The sequence below is a fragment of the Triturus cristatus genome, chromosome 7 (genome assembly GCF_964204655.1).
Source record: "Triturus cristatus chromosome 7, aTriCri1.1, whole genome shotgun sequence".
NCBI classification, from domain to species: Eukaryota; Metazoa; Chordata; class Amphibia; order Caudata; family Salamandridae; genus Triturus; species Triturus cristatus.
This window is the reverse complement of record NC_140590.1, coordinates 1,022,700,224-1,022,724,329: the sequence shown is the minus strand read 5'-3', so window position 1 is coordinate 1,022,724,329 and position 24,106 is coordinate 1,022,700,224. Positions and strand designations below refer to the sequence as shown.

General features: G+C 47.0%; 1 protein-coding gene across 1 annotated transcript in view; it reads right to left on the bottom strand.

The window, feature by feature from the left end:
* CREBRF (CREB3 regulatory factor) overlaps positions 1 to 10,469 on the bottom strand; it is a 307,041-nt gene extending 296,572 nt beyond the window's left edge. Inside the window, exon 1 of the mRNA XM_085618083.1 lies at positions 10,309 to 10,469. The gene's annotated coding sequence lies outside the window, so the exon portion shown is untranslated. The remainder of the gene's footprint in view (positions 1 to 10,308) is intronic.
* Between the last annotated feature and the right edge of the window lie 13,637 nt (positions 10,470 to 24,106).

Here is a 24,106-nt window from a genome sequence, read left to right as displayed (position 1 = left end):
GAGCCGAGTGGTTCAAGGCGGGTGTGTGCTCCACAAGCAAGCCCATTGGGCTCCTTTTGGGCTCGCGTCGGGCTGCACACGCCGCGCTCGTTTCCCAAGTGCAATTTTCACCGCGATTAAGGTGAAAGCTCGGTGGTGGAAGCAACGCCTGGTTAGGCTAGAATAATACCGGTCTTAGGGAGTGGCACACGCTCCTGTGAATTTTTTTCCTGGCTCCTACGCCCTGGTGGGCTGAATAATTGTTGATTACAGCTTTGCTGAGGGGGCCTGGTACAGTTTCTGGTGGTCATCTCTGATACAGTGTGCAAAGTGGGCTGCCCCCCCACTTACTCCTCATTGACTAATACAGATTGCATTTACTTATATTTCTGAATACCACACCACAGTCTTGTAAAAAAAATGGATGACTGGGTGAGATATGAAGAGGACCAAGAGGAGGTGTATTATGAGTGACAGCAGGAGACTGTCCTGGAGGACAATATTGTGGAGGCTTTGGACGCGTCCGTCCAATCCTCGGTCAATAAGGCTATTGAGAGCACAGTACTGAACACTGTGCAACTAGCTTTAACTTCTGCTCTTAAACCGATCACTAAGCAGCTTGAAAGCTTTGCTAAAAGGCATGGTTTTACTAAAGGTAAAGCGAAGGGCACTCCACCACCGTCAGGCAAGGAAAGGCAATGGCCGCATGCTAGCGCTTTTAACGAATTACCTCTGGCTCCGACGGGGAGCATGAATATTCGACTGGTGGCAAAGCAAAGAGTAAGCAAAGAGTATACCCCGATACCGATAGCACCAGCACCGATACCGATACTACCACTTCAGACGAAGAGCTCCCTCCTAGAAAGAAAGCGAAGAAGGTGACTTCCGTCGCTCCGGAGAGCATAACTAATACACCTTTTACCTTCAATCCTAGTGACATTATACACCCCAGATCTGCGGACTGGGCTCCGGCGGTCACCGAGTATCTTCATGAGAACCTTCGAAAAGGTTTTGATAAGGAGGTCCGTAACCGACTCAGGTCCGAATGTCCGCGGCCAGATGTCCCAGACAAGGTAGCAGAGACTCCAGAGATTGACGTCAGTCTCCTCACCTTTCTGAAAAAGTTTGCTAAGGACCCCAAGAAGGGGATCGACCGCGCTTGGCACAGCTGTCAAGATAAACCTCTCGACGTGGTGGGTCCGTTAGCTAAAATTCTGGAAATGGCCCTGGTGGCAAAGGAAGCTGCAACACCAGTTGACCCGGATATCCTAGCCGGTTGGACCCAAAGGGCAATTTGCCTCTTAGGGAATAAAAATTGCGCCATCTCTGCCGAAAGACGCAAGTCTTTGCTTTTGCGCATGGATTCCAACCTGGCAGATCTCGCTACAGCGGAACCCGGTCCCCTGGCTGAAGATAATCTCTTCGTAGACCGTTTTGTTAAAGATGTATCAAAGTACGTGGAGACATTCACCTCCCTGGATAAGGCGCAGTCAGGGATCAAGCGCGTATTTCAGCAAGGCCTTTTTAACAGGGCCGGACGAGACAGGGGACGCTCGTCAGGCCGTGGATATAGCCAGGGTCCCCCAGAGGTGACTATGGTCGAGGTAGAGGAGATTGGGACTCAACTAGAGGAGGCACCTTCTGTCCCACTCGTCGACGTTTCAACAAGCGCAGTTTCCATGGAGGGGGAAACAGAGCTGGATTCCAAGCACAGAATTCCTCAGGTAAGTCTGTCAGAAGTTTCTCTACTTCCAATGGGGGGGGTCGAAGGCAAGTCTTTGTTCAAAATTGGCGTATCATAACGCAGGATGCATGGGTACTTCAAACAGTCCAGGGTTTCCAATTGGAATTCTACTACTCACCATGCCAGGTCGCGTTTCCCAAACCTCTCCATTTTTCCCAACAAGAAAGCAGTTTTATAGACTCCGAAATAGCAGAATTGCTGCAAAAACACGCAATTGCGCCATGCGACGGCAAACCTCATGGTTTTTGCAGCAATGTCTTTTTAGTCCAAAAGAAGGGGGGGTGGACACAGGCTGGTTTTAAATTTGAAGGAGTTCAATCATTAACTGATTTACAAACATTTCAAAATGGAAGGTATCCATTTTCTGACGGATCTGCTGAAGCAGGGGGATTGGATGGTCAGATTGGACCTCAAGGATGCTTACCTGTCCATTCCCATTTTCCCTTTGCACCGCTGTTTCCTTCAGTTTCAATGGAAAGGTCGGTGGTTCGAGTATTCGGCCCTTCCTTTCGGGCTTTCCTCAGCTCCTTGGTGTTTCACCAAGGTGATGAAGCCAGTGGTGGCCCACCTGCGGGAGCAGGGTGTGCGCATGAGTATTCATCTGGACGACATTCTGATCTTGGCACAGAGCCAGGAATTGGTGGCTCAGCATCTTCACAGGACGATGTCTGTTACAGAGGCTCGGGTTTGTAATCAACCACGCCAAGTCCGCACTAGTCCCTACACAGGTGACAGAATTTCTGGGGTTTGTGATAGACTCCCAGACGGCACAACTGAGTCTTCCCAAGACAAAGCTCAGGGATCTCAAGAAGGAGATTACTGCTCTTCTCAGCAAACAGACGGTGTCTCTCCGGGTTATAGCCAGGATAGTAGGTTTACTAGCGTCATCAATTCAGGCGATTTTCCCAGGGCCATTGTACTTCAGAGCATTGCAGAGGCTAAAGATCCAACATCTGTAGACGAGCCTAACGTACACAGACTTGGTTCCGTTATCCCAAGAGGTAAGGAAAGAGATCCTTCAGGACAGGTCGGGAACTTTGAATTATGCGTTCCCTCCGTTCCTCTTAATACCCAGAGTTACGTCACACATTTACAAACAACAGGCGGAGGGGATTCTTGTGACACCTCTATGGAAGTCGCAGCCCTGGTTCTCTGTATTATTAGAGATGAGCTGCGACCTTCCCAGGATGCTTCCTTGGTCGGAGTCCCTATTGCTGGGACCTCACGGGGAACAACATCCCTTAATCCTAGCGGGGAGACTGTCCCTAATGGCATGGAGGCTTTCCGGCAGCAGTGGGAAATGTCGGGATTTTCGGAGACGGCTTCAACTTTTATCAAGCAAGCTTGGGCTCCGTCCACCAGAAAACGATACTCTTCAGCATGGAAGAGCTGGATGGGTTGGTGCCTGGAACGGCACTTCGATCCCGTGGGGGCAGACCTACCCCACATTGTAAAAGCAGCCGGGGGGTTGGCCTACCGGTCAGTGAATAACTTTAGATCAGCCATCTCGGCAGGCCATAATCAAGTAGACGGGAAACCTGTTGGTATGCACCCGTTGATATGTAAACTTCTTAAAGGCATAAGAGTGGCGAACCCTCCTAAACTGAAGTATTCGGGCCTATGGGATGCCTCGCAAGTCATTTCCCTATTTAACAGCTGGCCGGCGAATAATCTTCTATCCAGGAAGCAGTTATTTGCCAAATCGGCAATGCTACTATGTCTGTCGGCATGCAGGCGTTCTTCAGACGTGCGGGCCTTGGACATTACAGGTAGAGTATTTACTCCGGAAGGAGTTTCTTTTACTGTCACAGGTCGTACAAAAACTCTATCTAGACGTATTGATTACAATGCCTTTCACAATAATGATAAGTTATGTGGGATGCAATGTTTATAAGCATATGAAGAATGTACCCGTTTGTTGAGACCAGAGGGTTCTACCCAACTGCTCATTGCAGTGCAAAAACCTTTTAAGCCAGTTTCGGCTGCAACTATTACTAGATGGCTTCGATATGTTATGAAAGAGGCTAGTATTTACATTCAGAGTTTTGGTGCGCATTCAGTGCGTGGTGCCATGGCGTCGAAATCTTATATGTTAGGATCTAACATTCAAGATATTATGCATTGTGCTGATTGGTCTTCTGAATCTACTTTCAAGCAATATTATTATAAGCCAGTGGGAGACATAACATCTGTGGTATTTAATAAAGCGTTAAACTAGCATAATCAGAAGCCTCCGGTCCTGTAATAGGATCAAAAATTTGCTAGCATTCGCGCCAAGAATTTTCAATTCTATCAAGGACACGGAGGCGAGGATTATCCCACCCAGCTGTGTACAAAGTTATTGTTCATGCTACCCACCCGTTGATAATGGAATGTTGATTTTGTCTAAACCGCAGATATTACGGGTTGTTCATATTTTCTTCCTAGGAGCAGACAAGAAGTCTGAATAAGAAGTTCATCCATTTTGAAGAGTTCAGATGGATCCTGGTTCCGTGTTAACTTCCATGTTGGAGGATGTTACGAAGTTATTTGTTGACTTGTGGACTTTTGCAGTTCGAGCAAAGAAAGAGGATGATGGGATTGCACTCAGGGCTCTTATGGAGGGCCAAAGGGGTGTTACCAATGCAAAGCATCATGGACAATGTAGTTTATAATAACTAATTGAATGTTTTATTTGGCTGCTGTATTACGACAGTAAAGAAAGAGATAGCAATAATCCTCGCCTCCGTGTCCTTAATAGGATTGAAAATTCTTGGCGCGAATGCTAGCAATTTTTTGATTCCTGGAGGTCTTTTCATTCACTAGGCTCCAGTTTGAAAATAAAATTCCTTTCTGCTCTGCAAAATTCTCACTCTTTTGTCCATTGTTTTGTTCATTAAGCCCCTTCTAGTTTGTCTCTTTCCCTTTGTGCTTGTTAGCAGGCTATTGTTTTCAACTTGTCTCACTCCCCTCCCTCACATGTCTACTATCCATAAGTCCTGTCACTTTTGCATCAACAATTTTGACAAGATTTGTCCACTTCAAATTTTCCACACAACCAATAGAGAAAAGAAGACGGCCATTGTTCCTTCCTGCTGATGTCTCTTCCTGCCTATTCTTCCATTCCTCTAAATTCGGTCTTTAATCCGGACATCAGTCTTCTCTGTAAACTTTCTTCCACTGCTGGTCTCTCTTCTCAATTAATATTTCTTCATAGGCTGCCCTTCTCTTTCCAAATGTAGCAAACGCCTGTCCCCTTCTTACTTCTCTCTTGTTCAGCTTTCTATTCCCTCCTACCTCTATAGGCTGATTCCCAGTTCAGACTGTCCTCCACCATGTGATGTTTACTGATTTATGTATATTTTCCTACACCCTGCCAAGCCATTTCTTTATCTGCACACTCTTCCTCTTCTTTGAACAACTTTCAAGCTTCTTTGAAAGAACATCTTCTCAAATAAGCCTTTCAAAATACCTTTTAGCTCTTCCTAGCATAGCTAAATCATCCTTTTTGTGCACATGTAACATTCATTGATATGTACAGACATCACTACTGGTAACTGCACTCAGTAAAGAAACTAAGCACAAGTGCTCTAAAAATACAATAAAATTAATTTAATGCGCCGTTACCCACAATGGGGCACCCAAGTCCTAGAACTGACATGAGCGGCGAGGGGAGCTTCAGGAATGACCCTACTATAAAAGATGAAAAGCCAAGTTTGTTTATTTTCAAAGATATTTTCAGACACTGTGCTGCACAGGTCCCGTGGAAGAGTGTTAGAGTGTTATGTGCATTTTATAATTTTGTGCATTATTTACAATGTGCAGAACGTGGATTTACTCTTGAGGTCACCTGTACACACTGACATGGCACTATTGGATTTGAAACAAACTTGCTAGGACTTGTTAAAGTGCCCTACTGTGACTTATGCTGATTAGGCCTCAGATAGGTATTGACGCCATCTTGTTTAAAATAAGTGTCATCTCCAGCACGTTCACTGTTTATCCTTTCTACAGCACACAGTCATGTTTGTTTGTTTCCACAGATGTGAAATGAGCACAGTTTCAAAGGCCCTTCAGCTAGTTCACTGTACTGCAATTGTTCACAATAGTTTGCAGTTGGTTCTTTTAAGTAGTTTGTTCTGCCATCTCCGGATGGCATTAGCACACAGTGGGCAGAATCAATATTCATGCAGTAAATAGTACTTCAACGTTTAATTGAACTGTACTCTGATTTACTAAAAGTGTTAAACTTTTGCTCATACCTAGGAGTGGGCGGAATTTGCGAAATTCCCTTTCGCAAATTATCGCGAAAATGTTAAAAATCTCCGCAAACACTCGGAAATATCGCGAAGATGCGGACGTTTTTTCCCGCCCGTTCGCGGTATTTTCTGCGTGGTCGCGGCTCGCCAACTTACCCATGCGGTTGCTCGCGGGCGCGGCCATCTTGTTCTCACTTGTCTCGCGGTGCATGATCGCGAGAAGAAAGACATGATCGCGCGACACATGGCATTACTGCGGGCGCGAACTGTCGTGAGACAGCGCAAATGGCTACCAACAATCCAACATCTCGTGGAGAACGCGACCGGATCGGGAAAACTTGTCGGCGAACGCGGAGATTCAGGTAAGGCGATCGCGCGCACGCGAGAATGTATTATTTTACAGCGCGAGCAAGAAACAAATTATCGCTAAGCTGCGGAATGCGGAAATTTTGACATTTTCGCGCTTTCCGCGGAACGCGAAAATGCCAAATTATCGCAATTTCTGCGAACGGAACGGAATTTTGGCCCAGGCCTACTCATACCATGATGATTGTGCAGAAATGAATGCTTTCCTAGGAAAGAAAAATGGATATAAACCCCATGTGGGTGAGCCAGAGCATTCCTGGAGTCTTTCCAATGCTACTAGAGATGCTGCCTGATTCCTTCTTGATTTTGAAGCACAATTGGGAATTATAATTTTTGTGATTTTACACCTTATCCTATATGGCTCTATTTGCTGACATGCCTTCGTGGCAATTGCTTCATGCATTTGCTATTTCTGTACCACTGCTTTTGAATTTTTTTAATAAACCTTTAAAACGTATACTCCTGCGCTAGGACTCAATTATTGAGTCTGTCCTTACATGTTTATATTTTTGACATACTGTATGGTGTCATACTTTGGCAACAAATAGCCTCATGAAATTGAGGTTTGGGTGTAATTTTGAAGTGTCTTTTTTAGGGTGTACAAATTTAGGGGTTCCCATGCCCACAAAAGTGGGCCAGAGAAACGGAGCAGGATAACTTAAGACCTGACCATCTTGTCTGGCTCTCCACGAACAAAGATTCCTATCCAGTATATAAGGTACAGTAAGGCTGCAGATATACTGCAGGCCTTTGTTATAGAGGGCACAGTGCAGCAGACGGAGGGTTTTCAACTGAAACCACTTGGAAATAGTAACCAGTTAAGAGGGACCAGGTGATCCAAGATGGAGAAACAGTGTGGGATGTTCAGGTGAAGTCTGGAGAAGGCAATCTGGCTGACCTGATGCCTGTTTAGAAGATATTTCGGAGGACAAAGATACAGGATAGTCTTATAATTTAAGCTGGAAGTTATCAATGCTTGCACAACCCAGTTGTGAGCAGAGACCGGAAAAAGAACTAAGACTTTTTTGAATGCCATGAGTAAGGCACGGTAGATGGCAGCCACTTAAAACAATCCAGTTGAGAAGGAGAGTTTCTCGTGAAACCAAAAACCCAATTCTGTAGTGCAGGGGTTTACATGAGAGCATCAGGTCACCATCCTGGTGACCAAGTGGGTAGGGGTGGGCAAACAAAAGAGGACCTCTGTCAGCTCACCTTTCAGTTTGAGGCAGTTCTGGCTCATTGTTGTAGAGTGAGACGAATTGTGTATCGTCTGCATAAGAGAAAAGTGTTGTAATACAAAGTTTTATTTAAGGCAAGAGCTCCCCGAAATGCGGTAGAGTTTAAAAATGAGTCCCTGAACCCTCGCTTTGCGGCCCATCGAGCTCCATTGACATTCTCCTCCTCACCACAAAAATCCAACATGGCCGTCAAACCTAGAGGAGCGCAGCCTAGCATTACACAACCCACAGGCCCCACCCACACCTACCACTACGGCTTGTAACTGACGTCCTCACTCTCGCATTGGCCGCACTGGCTGCCGCTTACGAGCAGCAACGCTCGGGTGCCAGGATGTTCTGCCTTTCAAGTTTGTATGAGGCAACACATAAACATTTCCCAGGCAAGGCCCAGCCCCCTTCCGCGCCCGGAACACTGGGGGCTGATAGGGTACGTACGTCCAAGGATGTACCACAACAGTGCCTGAATAGGAGTTCAGCATGAGGAGGGTTCATAACCAACAGCGTGATCCGATTTCGGAGTGATCGTCCTCTACTCACAACAGATGTCCTTAACATAGGGGCTCAACTGCTGGACCACCCCCCCCCTAGCTACATTATACATGCCATTAGACCTAATTCAGGCCAGACTCCCGGTTTTGTAAGTAAAAAAGGTTTTAAATTTTGTCTGTATCCCGCCTGAAATTGCCCGATACAGTAAAAGTCAATGAGGAAAATACATTATTCCGAGTATTTCCTTAAAATGTTCCACCTTACTTTTCTGAAATGTTGACATCTATGCTACAGCTATAGATGCCATATCGCCTGTCTAGCTGCTTCTTTTACCCCTGGTTAATCACTACTCCACTATACAGACCCCACTCCCCTGCACGACCATTGATCAGTCATCCCACCAGTAAAAGGATCCATACTTTTCTTCCTCGACTCCTACGGATGATGGGTGGTGCATCCTTACTATCATTGATGGCGATTTACCACCCGCCCTACCTTCTAAGAACCCCTACCTTTGGTAGTCCGTTACTTAAAAATCTTTCTGATTTACATTTAATAATACACCTGTGCCTGGCTCGGGTCCCAACGCCCCATCCAAAATTACAAAATAACGTAGTAGCAAAACCACTAAATAACTATCAACTGCTTCTAAAATTAGGACGCATGAGCACCATGTCCACTTGCAAAGCTCTTTGTCAAAACAGCTCATTCATTTCCCCCAGTCGATTTCCCACTCTTGGCATGCAGCAGTCCGCTTCCCATTGGTTCAACCACGCCCCCTTTATAGCAAAATGCAAAACCAAGGAAAAACAATTTTCATGCTATGCCCCCTCAATCAGTTGAGCACTTATTATACCACAGTATATTTTACCTACAATAACGTATTTTGCATGGGCACACAAATTAAAAACATTTTAGAATTCTCTCACTGTAAGACTATCCCCACAGAAATCCAGGCACTGTTTCCCATCCACCGCCTTGCAATAGGGAAAGCACATGATTTAATGTAGTTCTCGTCCCTCTCACCACTTCATGTCGTTAAAAAAAAAAATTGGGAGGGGGGTGGTATGAGGTGCTAGACATGCTTACTGTGGGTGCCCTGTTGCGGCGTACTTTGTCTCTGAAAACATTTCTCTAGCATTCGACAGCAAGACAGGGCAAATCTATTGCATTAGACAGGGCAAGGGCCAGCAGTTGAGGATTGGAAACAACAGCGGGCGTGGTGCCTGCTGTCAGAAGAACGAAACACCATTAATTGTGAGGGCTGAGATGGTCGCTAGTGTTCCAGAAAAGGGTATGTGGCTGCAAGCAACCTGTGAATTAGGGAGCGAGTAATAAAACCTACCGGATCCTGACTATTCCTGCAGACCTGGTAGAATGACAGCGCCGAAAACAAGGTGTCGGAGCTACAGCACTCTTTAGCGAGTGGCGAGGTTGGGCCTCACCTTTCAAAGAGAAGCCTACACGGAAGCCAATCCCCGAACCCCCAAAGTAGGACGGGGCCTCGTAATGTTTAAAAGCTGCTACTACATTTCTTACAAAGCGACAGAAAGTCTTATAGCACAAACCAAGCGCGAGAGCGGACTGTTGTCGGTTCTCTATTATAGGTGATAAGTCGTGAGTTACACTGAACTAAAAAGTTATACTCCCTCCTCCACGCACCTTGCCATCGCTGAAGATATTCTGATGCCTTTGGGTAAGTGGTTGTCCCGACAGAGGGCTGTTTTATGAAGTACAGTGCCATGGTGTGGGCGTGCCCCAGTCTGTCTGATGCCTCACGTGTTCTCTTGGCAGCGCAGCAGCCCTAACACCGGCGGGTGGGGGTATTGGTAAATTTATGTCTGCCCTCCTTTGCATCTATTTTAACTTTTCCACAAATGTACTCCTCTATTTAGCACCTCTTCCGGATGGGGAAGCAGAGAAGGAGTTAGCAGTTACAACCCCGAAGCATAGTAGGGAGACTGTGTCCACAATCCTCTGTTTTCCGCAAGGCTACCGGGACTTTTCTAGAGCTATGTGCAGCCTAAGGGGGTGTGGCGGGATCTGCACTTGAAACAAGGCGTTCTTCCTCCTTTTCATCACCTTTAACTCGCACATTTTCGTCCTACAGCACTATTTCTAGCTGTGGGGTCGAAAGGGATCTTCGCCCTACTGCAGGCCTCAAAGGGAGTGTGGAGGAGCTGGCACCCAAAGGCGGAAGGTTCCTTTCACCCTCCCAAAATATAATTTTCTGTTTCTTCCCCCTTGCACTCACTTGCTGTTGGTCTGCCCTTCTCCGGTGACGCTATTCACCCCCTCCGCTGCTCCTTCCGCAGCCCCGGACCCTCCATGCTTCTTTCCTTAGGTTTGTTTTGTTTATGTCCTACCTGACGGGTTCCCGGAAAGCGCGTGACTCCCCTGGTCACGTGTGACTCTACAGTCCAATTGCAAGACCCCGGCAGCAGGCGTGGGCCAATCACTAGCCGCCTGCTACATGGGCAGCCAATAGCAGCCCCCTTGCTCGGATGTCCAATGCGTGCTTTGGGAAGAGACGGGGAGCCGATCACAAGCTCTGCAAGTTTTTTTATTTCACATTTTCCAATAATTATTCGCTAAAGGCAACAGAAGAAGCTATTCCGTTTTTTTTTATTTTGCTTGTAAATGTAAAATAGTTTAGCCAGTTGTCCAGGCATTACCCGGACTTTTAGCCTCGAATTCATTCAATGTATACCAAGTTCTATATGAATAGTTCAGCAAACGTTTTTTTCCGTAGGTTTGTGTTACATGTGTGTGATATTCATAGTCTGAATTCATGTTGATATTTGTTGTAATTGTTTCGCTTGAAAACACACACACCTCACATTTCTTCATCCATCATATTGCTAAGCAATGAATCTCATAACACAATAACATACCACCATTTAAGAAGAGGAAAGTGGGTAATTAAAGAAACAAGCATTTGCAATGCAATAGGTTTCGCATTTACGAGAGTTTGAGCTATTGGCTTGTAAATGACAATGCCTTTTATTTATGTGTTGATTTTTAAAACATAAATAAAAGGCATTTAACAATGCCAATAGCTTAAACTCTCGCGAATGTGAGACCTATTGCACTGCAAATGCTTGTGTAGAATATCCATATAACGTACACTTCGAACAGTATCCCAGTAGGTACTTCTCTACGACAAGAACACCTTCCAAAAGCAGAGACTGGTTTTCTTCTCTGCATTTTGTCGCTGAAGCTTTTCCTTGATAGCATGTTATGGGCGGGGATTTGGGTGGCAGAGGCAATAGAGGCGCAGGTGTCTTTGTACTCCGCCTTGGCAGCCAACATTCATAATTCGTGGGTGGGGCTGGGATGTCTGAACTCCCGGCTGCCCCTGTCTCTTTAAACTTAGCCTGCGCAAATGACAGCTGGAGCGTGAGGGGAGCTTTGTGTTGTATTTAGGTCTGATCTGAGGGAGAGGGGGCTCCAGGGGTGTCATCATGATGGAAGCTTTGCGTTGTATTTACGCCTGATTTGGGGGGGGAGGAGGCATTTATCAGATGATCCCATATGAGACCCCGGAGGGAGGGGGGGCTATGAGCCTCAAGTGGAAGATATTCGAGGATGGCTGGCTTCAGAGAGCAGGGCATCTAGAGAGGGCCCCATCCCTTGCTGTTGTTGCTGACCCATTCCCAGGGCTGCTGCATTTCATTCACTGACAAGACTTTCAGTGGGCGGTGCATCTTTCTGTCAGTGAGGAGCAATAATTGTTATTCCTAAAGCAGTGTACTGGGGTTAATTCCTTCCCTTGGCACGCCGCTTGTCTCTACCGGGGCAGGTCGTGCCCCTGTGGGTTGCATTGCAGAGCGCTGCGGCGGCTGTCGCCTATCGATCCTCCGGTGGTGGGAGCGTGCACAGCGGAGCCGCGCTCAGGCACGCTTGGCGGCGGCGACGCGGTCTCAGCGCGACTGAAGCATGCACCGTCCCGGCAGTACTACCCTCGCATGGAAGCGCTGACGCTGCAAGAGGACCCCGGGAACCACCGGAGACGTGGATGCGCCCTTCTGCCACCAGAGCCTCCTCCGAAGAACAGCGCCTGATCCGCCACCGCCGAGCGAGGATTAATTATGGTGTGTGCCATGCAAGCCTTAATTATTATTTCTTATTCAAGTTTTATTATTATGAGTGGTAGTAGTGGCAGAGAGTCATCACACTTAAAGCACTGCCTCTATGTCCCTCCTAATGAACAAGAATCGATTGCCTGACCCCAGCATGGACGCCTCTGGGCATGCCATTGGGCATGCGCAGACATAGGGGAGAACGGGTACAGCCGGCTCACAGTTACGTTTTTGTAGAGGCGGTGCTACGGTTGCAGGTAGCCAGTGACGTCACTGGAGGCGGATCCACGCGCAGGGTACTGTAGACCAAAGTGTTTTCAACATGGCGGCGGCGTGCGGGTTCGGTAAGTTAAACAGAGATTCCTAGGGGGAAGTGGGGGCGATTCCTGCCAGTGGCCAGGAGTACCGGGAGGGTGCTTGTAGTCCACGTCTGGACAGTTCTAGACTGCGGGCCGCCTGAGCTGTGAGGCAAACCTGTGGATCGCTGCGACTACTAGGTTGCGGATATCTGAATGCTTCATTACCATAGTATAGTCTATCGTCCCAAAATTCCCAATGATAAACAATTGGTAACTTTTAGTAGTCAATGGTTCGCTGGTTAGACATTTAACAAGCTGTCTCCGTGGAGCCGACGGGGGGAATGGAAAGTGAAAGTGCATGAGGCTGCTGAGGACGGAAGGGGGTACAAAAGGGGGTGGTGATGGACGGAGCATCAGAACCAATCCAACACTCACAGCCAGTCAACAGATCTGGGTTTGATCCATCACCGTTCTTTAGCCCACTCTGCCACCCCAGTTCAGACATGGCCATATGCAAATCAGTCTGACCCTGTGCCTCATGGGAACAGTCCAGCCCGAACTGCCAAGCCATGCCTTCCCTGGACTGGAAACAAGCTTCCTAGGACCGGTTTCTGGCATTTCAGCCGTCTTCAGCCAGGCTTGCTTGAATCCAGTGGCAAAGTGAGCAAGGGACTCACAGCTGAGCATACCCTGCCAACTTATGGCGAACAAAGCGGTACAAAAGGGGGTGGTGATGGACGGAGCATCAGAACCAATCAAACACTCACAGCCAGTCAACAGATCTGGGTTTGATCCATCACCGTTTTTTAGCCCACTCTGCCACCCCAGTTCAGACATGGCCATATGCAAATCAGTCTGACCCTGTGCCTCATGGGAACAGTCCAGCCCGAACTGCCAAGCCATGCCTTCCCTGGACTGGAAACAAGCTTCCTAGGACCGGTTTCTGGCATTTCAGCCGTCTTCAGCCAGGCTTGCTAGAATCCAGTGGCAAAGTGAGCAAGGGACTCACGTCTGAGCATACCCTGCCAACTTATGGCGAACAAAGCGGTACAAAAGGGGGTGGTGATGGACGGAGCATCAGAACCAATCAAACACTCACACCCAGTCAACAGATCTGGGTTTGATCCATCACTGTTCTTTAGCCCACTCTGCCACCTCAGTTCAGACATGGCCATATGCAAATCAGTCTGACCCTGTGCCTCATGGGAATAGTCCAGCCCGAACTGCCAAGCCATGCCTTCCCTGGACTGGAAACAAGCTTCCTAGGACCGGTTTCTGGCATTTCAGCCGTCTTCAGCCAGGCTTGCTTGAATCCAGTGGCAAAGTGAGCAAGGGACTCACGTCTGAGCATACCCTGCCAACTTATGGCGAACAAAGCGGTACTAAAGGGGGTGGTGATGGACGAAGCATCAGAACCAATCAAACACTCACACCCAGTCAACAGAGCTGGGTTGATCCATCGCCGTTCTTTAGCCCACTCTGCCACCCCAGTTCTGACATGGCCATATGCAAATCAGTCTGACCCTGTGTCTCATGGGAACAGTCCAGCCCGAACTGCCAAGCCATGCCTTCCCTGGACTGGAAACAAGCTTCCTAGGACCGGTTTCTGGCATTTCAGCCGTCCTCTGCCAGGCTTGCTTGAATCCAGTGGTAAAGTGAGCAAGGGACTCACGTCTGAGCATACCTTGCCAACTTATGGCAAACAAAGCGGTACAAAAGGGGGTGGTGATGGACGGAGCATCAGAACCAATCAAACACTCACACCCAGTCAACAGATCTGTGTTTGATCCATCACCGTTCTTTAGCCCACTCTGCAATTTCAGTTCAGACATGGCCATATGCAAATCAGTCTGACCCTGTGCCTCATGGGAACAGTCCAGCCCGAACTGCCAAGCCATGCCTTCCCTGGACTGGAAACAAGCTTCCTAGGACCGGTTTCTGGCATTTCAGCCGTCTCCAGCCAAGCTTGTTTGAATCCAGTGGCAAAGAGAGCAAGAGACTCACGTCTGAGCATACCCTGCCAACTTCCGGTCCAGGGAAGGCATGGCTTGGCAGTTCGGGCTGGACTGTTCCCATGAGGCACAGGGTCAGACTGATTTGCATATGGCCATGTCTGAACTGGGGTGGCAGAGTGGGCTGAAGAACGGTGATGGATCAAACCCAGATCTGTTGACTGGGTGTGAGTGTTTGATTGGTTCTGATGCTCCGTCCATCACCACCCCCTTTTGTACCACTTTGTTCGCCATATGTTGGCAGGGTATGCTCAGACATGAGTCCCTTGCTCACTTTGCCACTGGATTCAAGCAAGCCTGGCTGAAGACGGCTGAAATGCCAGAAACCGGTCCTAGGAAGCTTGTTTCCGGTCCAGGGAAGGCATGGCTTGGCAGTTCGGGCTGGACTGTTCTCATGAGGCACAGGGTCAGACTGATTTGCATATGGCCATGTCTGAACTGGGGTGGTAGAGTGGGCTAAAGAATGGTGATGGATCAAACCCAGATCTGTTGACTGGGTGTGAGTGTTTGATTGGTTCTGATGCTCTGTCCATCAGCACCCCCTTTTGTACCCCGAGGACGGAAGGGGGACAGGAGAGGTGCACACCGCGTGGCTGTACGTGCGCGTACACAGGCTGCAATCCGCCAAAAGCCCTGCGCGTGCCCATCTCCTGTCCCACTTCCGACGCAAGTCAGCAACAATAGATCTCGCTGGCGACAGCGCTTTAACGCTGCGTTCGCCAGGCGAGACCTAAAAATGGGAGAATGTATTTTCCCCTTTGACTTTCATTGAAGCAGAGGCAATTTCAGGTAGGATACAGCCAAAAGAAAGACATTTTTTTCTTTAAAATTTCCTGGCTCCGGTCTATGTCAATCAATCAATCAATCAATCAATCAATCAATTTATTTATTTTGTTGTGGAACTCCTACGGAGGTCCACAAAAATACACCATCAGATTAAAAAAAGACAAACTTTACATACAATACACAATTCTTCCTTATACATTGATGTAAAAATTCATATATCAAAAATACAGAGGTGTGCAAATAGTGCTATAAATACATAATGCAATCAAATAACCGACCAATACAATTATTATATCAACATATTGAGAGATGTGCAAATAGTGCTGTAAATGCAAACACATGACCAGCCAATCAATATTATGTCATGACAATAGAATGACTGTTAAAGATTTATTTCCCTAATAAATAGGCAGAAATGTTTTAAACAATTGATGTATCTTAAAACAAACCATTTCATTCGGAGGGGACAAAACCAAAGATCGTGCCTCCTGGGCAGAGTGAATATTACATTTGATAAAAACTGGCTTTAAGAACACTCGCCTGGCACTTTGCAGCTTTGAGCATACAAATAAAACATGATCTAGATCTTGGATTTGCAGCTGGCACAATTCACAAATTCTCTTCTCTCTAGGGGCCATATGTAGGTAGCCTCACATTTACTGATTCATAAATACCGAATTTTACCGATTCGGTATTTATGAATCGGTAAATGTGATGTAGGTAATTGTTAGACCTGGCACCATTGGCGTGAGTCTCCCTTCCTTTTTTCGCTGTGTCTCCTCTGTTTTTGCTGGTTATAGATGCTCTGGGCGCTGTGCCGCTGCCATTCAGTGCCACAGCGCGAATGCTCCCTTTGTAAAGATGACATATGAATTGGTACATCCATGATTGGCTTATTCAGTTTACCTGTTAGTCCCTAGTAGCGTGGCCGGTGTGTGCCCAGGGCTGGTAAACCGAATGCTGCTGGTGGGCCTGCAGCACTGGTTTGTGCCACCCACAGAAGCAGCTTGTAAAGTGTGTCTCAGACCTGCCACTGCAGTGTCTGCGTGCAGTCCAGAACTGCCATCTTGGCTGTGAAGTGCACCCGCTTCCCAGCCCCTAAACCTTCCCTTGGCATCATGTAAGCCCCCCTTATGATAGGGCGCATTGTATGTGTAAGGTAGGACATGCCCTGTTGTATGTAGCATGTCCTAGTAGTGAATTACACCCAATTTCGTTTTTCACTACTGTAAGGCTACCTGTTCTCCATAGGCCAGAATGGGAGGTCTGGGCTATTACATCCTATAGTCCTAACTGACCCACAGAACATGGTAGAAAAACGAATCTAGTATGCCTGAGCTCAGAATATTAAAATACATCTTTTAGTGAAGGTTATTTTTATATTCTGGGTTTGAAACTACCACTTTTAGAGTATAGGTACTTTCTTGCCTAAGCCTTCCAGTTGCTCTGCTATTATGTGTATTGGCTGTCTGGTTTTGGAGGGACAGGGCAGGCCGAGTCAGACCTGGGTTGAATAGAGCGACCTGCCTAGGTGTGAGGGGAGGGGTAGCTCCTGCACTTGAATAGGGCTGTGCCTGGCAAGGTGAAAGCTGGCTCCACCTCCCACTGTGCGTCTGAGGCAGACCCCCTCTTTCTGAAAGGAAGGATGCAGCCTGATCAACAAAGTGCTCCAGGGCTGGGCAAAACTGGTTCTGGCTGGGTTCAGAGGCTTGGGACCCCTAAGAACAAAGACTTTGGGGGTATAAATATTTGTGCACAAACCCCTACAATTGGTATTGCTCCTGGATAACAAGAAGAACCTCTGTCCGTGTGGCTACAGGAATCTGCAAGAGAAGGACTGTCCTTGTGCCTTGTGTGCTGTTTCTGGGACTGGCCTGCAGCTGTTACTACTGGACTTCAAGAAGAGGAAAGGAACTTTGATTGGACTTTTATTTCTTTTGCTACAGCAACTACCCAAGGGCTAGAAGAGAGCTAGCCTCCTGCTGGAGTCTCAGGCACATCAGACTCCACCATCAGCCTCCTGTTTCCTCCCAGCGAGGATTACTATCTGCAGGTGAGGCTCCTGTGTGTTCCAGGACCTCTATTTCTACTGTTGAGAAGAGAGCGCTGAAAATCGTCGCTAACCTCCGTTAGCGAGCCGCTGCAGCTGGTGAGCGTGAGAAAAATCGCCGCTCCGCTGTCGCCGAGCGCTCGCTAACCCCGAAGATCGTTGCAGCACCTGTCTGCGGGCCGGAAAACGCCCGCTATCCGAAGATCGTCGCAGCACCTGTCTGCGGGCCTGAAAACGCCCGCTATCTGAAATCATCGCAACAGGATCATCGCAGCGCGGACGCCGAGCGTTCACCATTTTCCCCGCATCGAATCCGGATCGTCGCTCCCTCGCGGAACGCCATCTTTGTCAACGCAGCAAGATCGCACACGCAACAGGCCCGGTGCATCATCCTCCCTTTGCGGCAAGGATTTTATTGCATCACCGGATCAGCGTGAAGAAGTTTGTCGCTTTGTCCTGCCCGTAACCCAGCGCATCATCCTCCCTTGCGGTAAGGATTCAACGCATCGCTGGCTGGCGTGAGGAAATCTATCGCAACAACTCCTTAGCGACATTTTTGTTGCTTTGCTCCAGGAACCAGATACTTTGTGAGTAAAAGGGTCGCAGAGACCACTGCCTTGAACTAAACATCATTTTGTGCATCCTGAACTATTTTTCCTTGCAGCATTTCTAAAGTAATTATATTTTTATAGTATTGTGGATTTTTACTGTTATTGGTCTTGTGATTAAGTCTATATAAAAATACCTATTTTTCATAACTACTTGAGTGGTGTCCATTTGTAGTGTTCCTCATTATATTACTGTGTATGGTCATAAATGCTTCACACACTGCCTCTGAGATAAGCCTAGCTGCTCGTGCTGCGTTACCACAGGGTTGAGCAGGGGTTGTCAAAGGGTGTGGGCTGCTTACTCTGACTTAGGAAGAAGGGTCCCTACTTGGACAGTGGCCAGCCATTGCCAACTAGAGACCCCCACTTCTAACAGTAATGAATCGGTAAAGTTTACAGAATCGGAAAAATTCGGAAATTATGAATCGGTATTTACCGATTCGGTAATGAGGCATACCTTCCCATTGATTCCTATGGGCCTGGAGGCCCATAGGAATCAATGGGAAGGTATGCCTCATTACCGATTCGGTAAATACCGATTCGGTAATGGGGGGAGCATATACAAGGGTGGCAGGGTGTCACATTGACACCCTGTTGCACCCCTGAATCTTGCATGTGTGCACATGTGGCGCACATACATGCCCTAAGGACATGTATGTCTGCCACATGGCACTCTTAAATCAGCAAAATATTGCTTTTTGCAAGGTATTCGTTATTTATCACCAACCTGTATTTGGTGGTAAATAACGAATTCTTAATCCTGATTTTCACTCTTTAGAGTGCTCCCTACATTGCATTTCTGGATTCGGTATTTACCGAATCGGTATTTTACCGATTTCTTAATTTCCGATTCGGTAAATACCGAATCCAGAAATCAGCCCCCTACATAGCAAATGCCTAAATACCGGTCGGTAACGGGATATTTACCGAATTTCGGCCGTTACCGACCGGTATTTGGCTTCCTACATGAGGCCCTAGGTGTTTTATCCCAGATACCAGTGACATCTCTTAGAGGCAGCAAATTGAATCTCAGTTGGAGTATCAGCCTTCTAATCCCATGAGGGATATTCCAAGTTAAATAAGGCTGTGGTTTATTCCCCAAAGCACTCCCTCTGACCGCCGCATTACTGGACCTGGACTGGCTTGAGGCTGCGTCTCTCGCCAAACTGATAGGGGATCTAGACTTCTTTAGAAGTTGTTTCAGTACAGATTTAGACATAGAATGGGGGGTTGGGAACACACTGCCTCACAGTCCCAGCACAGTTCACCCCTTTGCATCCCGGTAAATGCAGTATACAGTTCAAAATTACTTCAAAATTAGCTGGAGTTATTCACCAAAGTTGGTGCAGACATTGCTGTATTTCTCTAGACACGTGTTTCTGGGTTGAGCCTGTCATCAGTAGAGAGCAGCAGTATTAGAGAGCAAAGAAAAATCATCTGGGGTAGCTGGAAATGCTGCCAAGTTCCTCTCAGGTCACAGTACCACTCACAGGCACACAGGTGCATCTCCAAAGCTCGTCAGCTTGCTGGCTCAAGGGAGTCTTTTAAACAGAATGAGGGTTGGGAGCACACTGCCTCACAGTTCCAGCACAGTTCACCCCTTTGCATCCTGGTAAATGCAGTGCACAGTTCAAACTTACTTCAAAATTAGCTGGAGTTTTTCACCAAAGTTGGTGCAGACATTGCTGTATATCTCTAGATACGTGTTTCTGGGTTGAGCCCGTCATCAGTAGAGAGCAGCAGTATTAGAGAGCAAAGAAAAATCATCTGGGGTTGCTGGAAATGTTGCCAAGTTCCTCTCAGGTCACACAGATTTAGACATAGGAGAAGCGGAATTCAAACTAAGACCGAATGTATCATTTGCACATACAAAAGATTTAAAAACGTTAATATTTCTTTTAGTGTGTCAAAAATTTCAATTCTCAGGGCAGCCCTAAGTGTACCCTCATTCCCCAAAAAGAGGGAGTTACCCCACCTCAGAACCGCTGCCAGGGATAAGGTGAAGGACGAAACTAATCTAAATTCAAGGCGCAGTACATGTGGGGCTGCCAAAGAGTTTAAATTGCAAATTTGACGCAGGATTCGTCCTTCCACCTTATCGAAAGAAAGCCAATAATTCATGTCCAACACCTCAGCAGCATATAGTAACAAGGGAGGGATTTTGACCTTAAAAACAGATAAAACATGGCCAAAATGGCGTCTGCCGCAAGTTTTATAGAATCTGTTTAATGCACTTGAATGTGAGACAGCTTTACTGACACAGTGTTTAACATGCTCAAAATCTCAGCCAGTTTAGGAAAAAACCTTCCCTAGATATAGGTACGAATCAACTAGTTCCAGTTTTTCATAACCAAGCATCCATCTTAGACATCTCCTTATTCTAATCCCCTTCTTACGAAAAACCAAAATCTTGATTTTTGCAATATTAATTTTCAAGAAGTGAACCTCTGCATATTTACATAGGGCATCCAGCCGACATTGCAGGCCAATAGGCGTTAGATCAAATATTGCAACATCATCTGCATATAATAGAGAGCCAACAGGCATTGTACCAATTTTTGGGGCATCCCCCCTTACAGAATTCAGAGTGCTGGGGAGATCAGAAATATACAAAGAAAATAAAAGTGGTGCTAATAGGCAACCCTGCATGAGCCCATTATGTATTCTAATTTTACATTATAACCCCGCCAACCTCCCATCAGAACCCGGCACCAGGTATCTGTATGCAATTCCATAATCAGACCCAAAAGATGATATGGTATGCCAAGGAGGACAAGTTTTCTCCACAGCGACTGGCGGTCCACTTTGTCAAACGCCGTGGAGAAATCAATAAAAGCTGTATATATTGGCATTACCAAAGGAGATGATGGACGGAGCGTTTGAGCAAATCAAACACTCACCCCCAGTCAACTGATCTGGGTTTAATCCATCATCATTCTTTAGCTCACTCCACCACCCCAGTTCCGACATGGCCATATGCAAATCAGTCTGACTCTGTGCCTCATGGGAACAGTCCAGCCCGAACTGCCAAGCTATGTCTTCCCTGGACCGGAATCAAGCATCCTGGGACCGGTTTCTGGTTCATAACCCTCATCAGCCAGGCTATCTTGAATCCGGCGGCAAAGTGAGCAAGGGACCCACATCTGGGCATACCCTGCCAACTTAAAGCGAACAAAGCGATACCAAAGGGGATGATGGACAGCATTCCTTGGGAGAAAACATATTTCTCCACAATTGTCTGAACAACCACTATATTATCCAAGGTGCCATGGTTCTTTCTAAAACCAGCTTGTTCCGGTGGTAGAATATTCTGATCATAAACCCATTGTTGAAGATGGCATAATATGCTTTTTGCAAATAATTTGCCTGAGGCATCTAAAACTAGTCTGCACCGTTTTCGGTCCTTTTATATACAGGGGTACTTTAATGCTCCTCTTCCAAGAGGGGGATGTTATTCATAAGAAAGCAATATTTGAAAAGTGGCTCTAAAAAATCACCCCATGCTTCTGGCTCCTTTGTAATTAATGCAATCGGGATTCCATCCGGCCGTTGTGCGCCGGACGTTCTTGCATTCTTTATATTAAAAACAAACCACTTCCTTTCCTGACAGGGGTCCAAATTCAGTAAATTCAGTAAACTCGGATTTAACCCCATCGGTCATCACAGAGGAAACTGGGCTATTGTTTCCATATAATAGGGAGATGTAATTCACCCAGTCCTTTTCTGGAATTGGTATGGGTAGAGCCCTCTGCCTTGAGTCGCAGTATTCCACGATCAAGTGCCAATACTTTCTTGAGTCTTTGTCCCTTGCGCCTTCCCTCAGCCCAATCCACTTAGCATCAAGCTCTCTTCTTTTTTCACTGAGCATAAAACATTTTTTCACGGGCTTAAGGCGATTGATTTCCTGCTGCCGCCAGTGAGGAAATGTATATGCTGTTTTCGGACGAGATGGTTAATTGCTTGTTTTAAAGATATCATATGGGATGTATCCTGTTTATACAGGCAAGGTTCAGAAGATGTAGAGCTTAAATTACAAATCTTCTCCATTTGAGCCTTAAAGAAGGGTATAATTAGAGTGAGTAAAACCCTGCTGTTCTACATAAGCCATCTTCACAGTCAAGCCTACTTCAAAGATGATTTTGCGTCCAAAAGGACCAATCATTTGCTTTGTTAAAGGTGGCCATGCCCTGACCAGCATTCCCCGAATCCAGTGTGGGTAGATCAAAAGCCACTATCGTACCCACTATGCTATGGTCGCTCCATATCGACGGGCAGACAAAAAGATTATCACAAGCCCCAAACATTTGGTAGGAAACAATCACATAGTCTAAAAGGCTCTTAGTGTGTTGAGAGCGAAAGGTAAAATGTGCTGTTTTGTCAGCAGGCACTCTCCCATTGAGAATAACAAGATCTAGGCTTCTGATGCTATCAAGCAAAAAAAATCCCCGCTTATCTGTTTTTTCTTTATTTGGTAATAAAATCTCTGGAATGTGCCAAATTTCCTCTTTGTCAGTATTGGCATAAATCCCCGAGGCAGAGTTTGAAATTTTAGCATTTAAGTCCCCCACTAATGCCACTAGGAGGCATTCTTCCCTGATAGCTATATTCTGAATAAAAGAAAAAAATACATGCAAAAGATGATCAAAATGTTTCCCAGGGGAGATATACAAGTTTGCCCCAAGGAAAGAAGTGGACCTGCTAGAATCTCCCAGACATGCCAACTTCACACATATACAGAGGTTTGAGGAGTGGCAGAAAACCTTCTGATTCCAATTAATGGAGTTTTTAATCAAAATAGAGACCCCCCCCCACTAGCGTGTCCCCTATCCGAACACTTAGCATAGCAAGAGTAAACAAAATAGCCATCACATTCAAACTCTTTACAAGACCACGTTTCTTGTAAGCATATAATTAAAGGGTTCATCATTTTCAAAGAATTAAATTTTGTTTCATTGGGTCCCAAACCGGCCATATTCCTGGACAAGAGTAGCCCACCCAGGCTACCTCAACGGAGCACTCCTTACTGCTTCCGGTTGATTGTTATTCAGGGCTCTTGCAACCCAACTCCACTAGGCAAAATCATCTTCTATGTCTGAAGTCTGAGGGGCAACTGCCACATTGGGCACAACGTTTATTGAACACTCCATCCAGTCCACGGAAACCACTATATCTTTGGAATTGCCCACGGAATACTCGGTATCGGGGCCCAATGCATCTAGTACCACTGAATTAGTAGCCCTAGAAACTTTCAAATAATGGGTTTTTGGGCCCGCAGTTTGATATTCCTCTTATTCATTAGCCCCTTCGATGCTCATGACGGAGCGGTTCCGTCATGAGCATCGGTTGGGCTGTGCTCATGACGGAACCGCTCCGTCATGAGCACAGCCCCCGGGGGAAGAGCTGGCGCTCCCCCCCTGGGGCATCGATCATGCCCCCACAGAGGGGGATGGCAGCAGAAGAGTTTCCGCTGCCACCCTCGAGCCCCCCCACGCTTCCTCATGACGTCAGCGCGCACAGCGCGCGCCGACGTCATCAGGAAGCGCTGGGACGCCTGGAAGCCATTTGCTTCCAGGCGTCCAGGCAAGGAGCAGGTAAGTTTTGTGCTCCGGTGGGGCCGCGGGGGGGATTTTCTAAGTATTGAGGCATCGGGGGAGAGGAAAGAGTATTTCCTCTCCCCTGATGTCTCAATACAGGGCATTCCTGCAGCACGATCGCGCTCAGCGTCGCGATCATGCTGCAGGAATGCCACCACTAGGCACCAGGGATGCTTTGATGATGAAAAGGAAGCGACCCCTTGGGCAAGGGTCGCTTCCTGGGGCCCCATAATTCTTGCAAGACTTTTCTGCCCCCTCTGGGGGCAGATCGGTTTATTTTTTGGCGTTTCTGCTCCCAGGGGGGGGGGCAGAAAAGCCCACTAGACACCAGGGATATTATTATTATTGTAGGAAGCGACCCCTTGGGGAAGGGTCGCTTCCTTGGGCCCCTAAATTTATTTGAAGACTTTTCTGCCCCCTCTGGGGGCAGATCGGTTTAATTTGTTTGCCGTTTCTGCTCCCAGGGGGGGCAGAAAAGCCCACTAGACACCAGGGAATTAGTTTAAATAAAAATAGAAGTGACCCCTCGCTTCCAGGGTGCAATTTTTTATAATATGTATTTGGCTCACCCGCCCCGGGACTGAGTAGCCTTTTTTATCCTGCTGTTTTCTGCCCCACCAG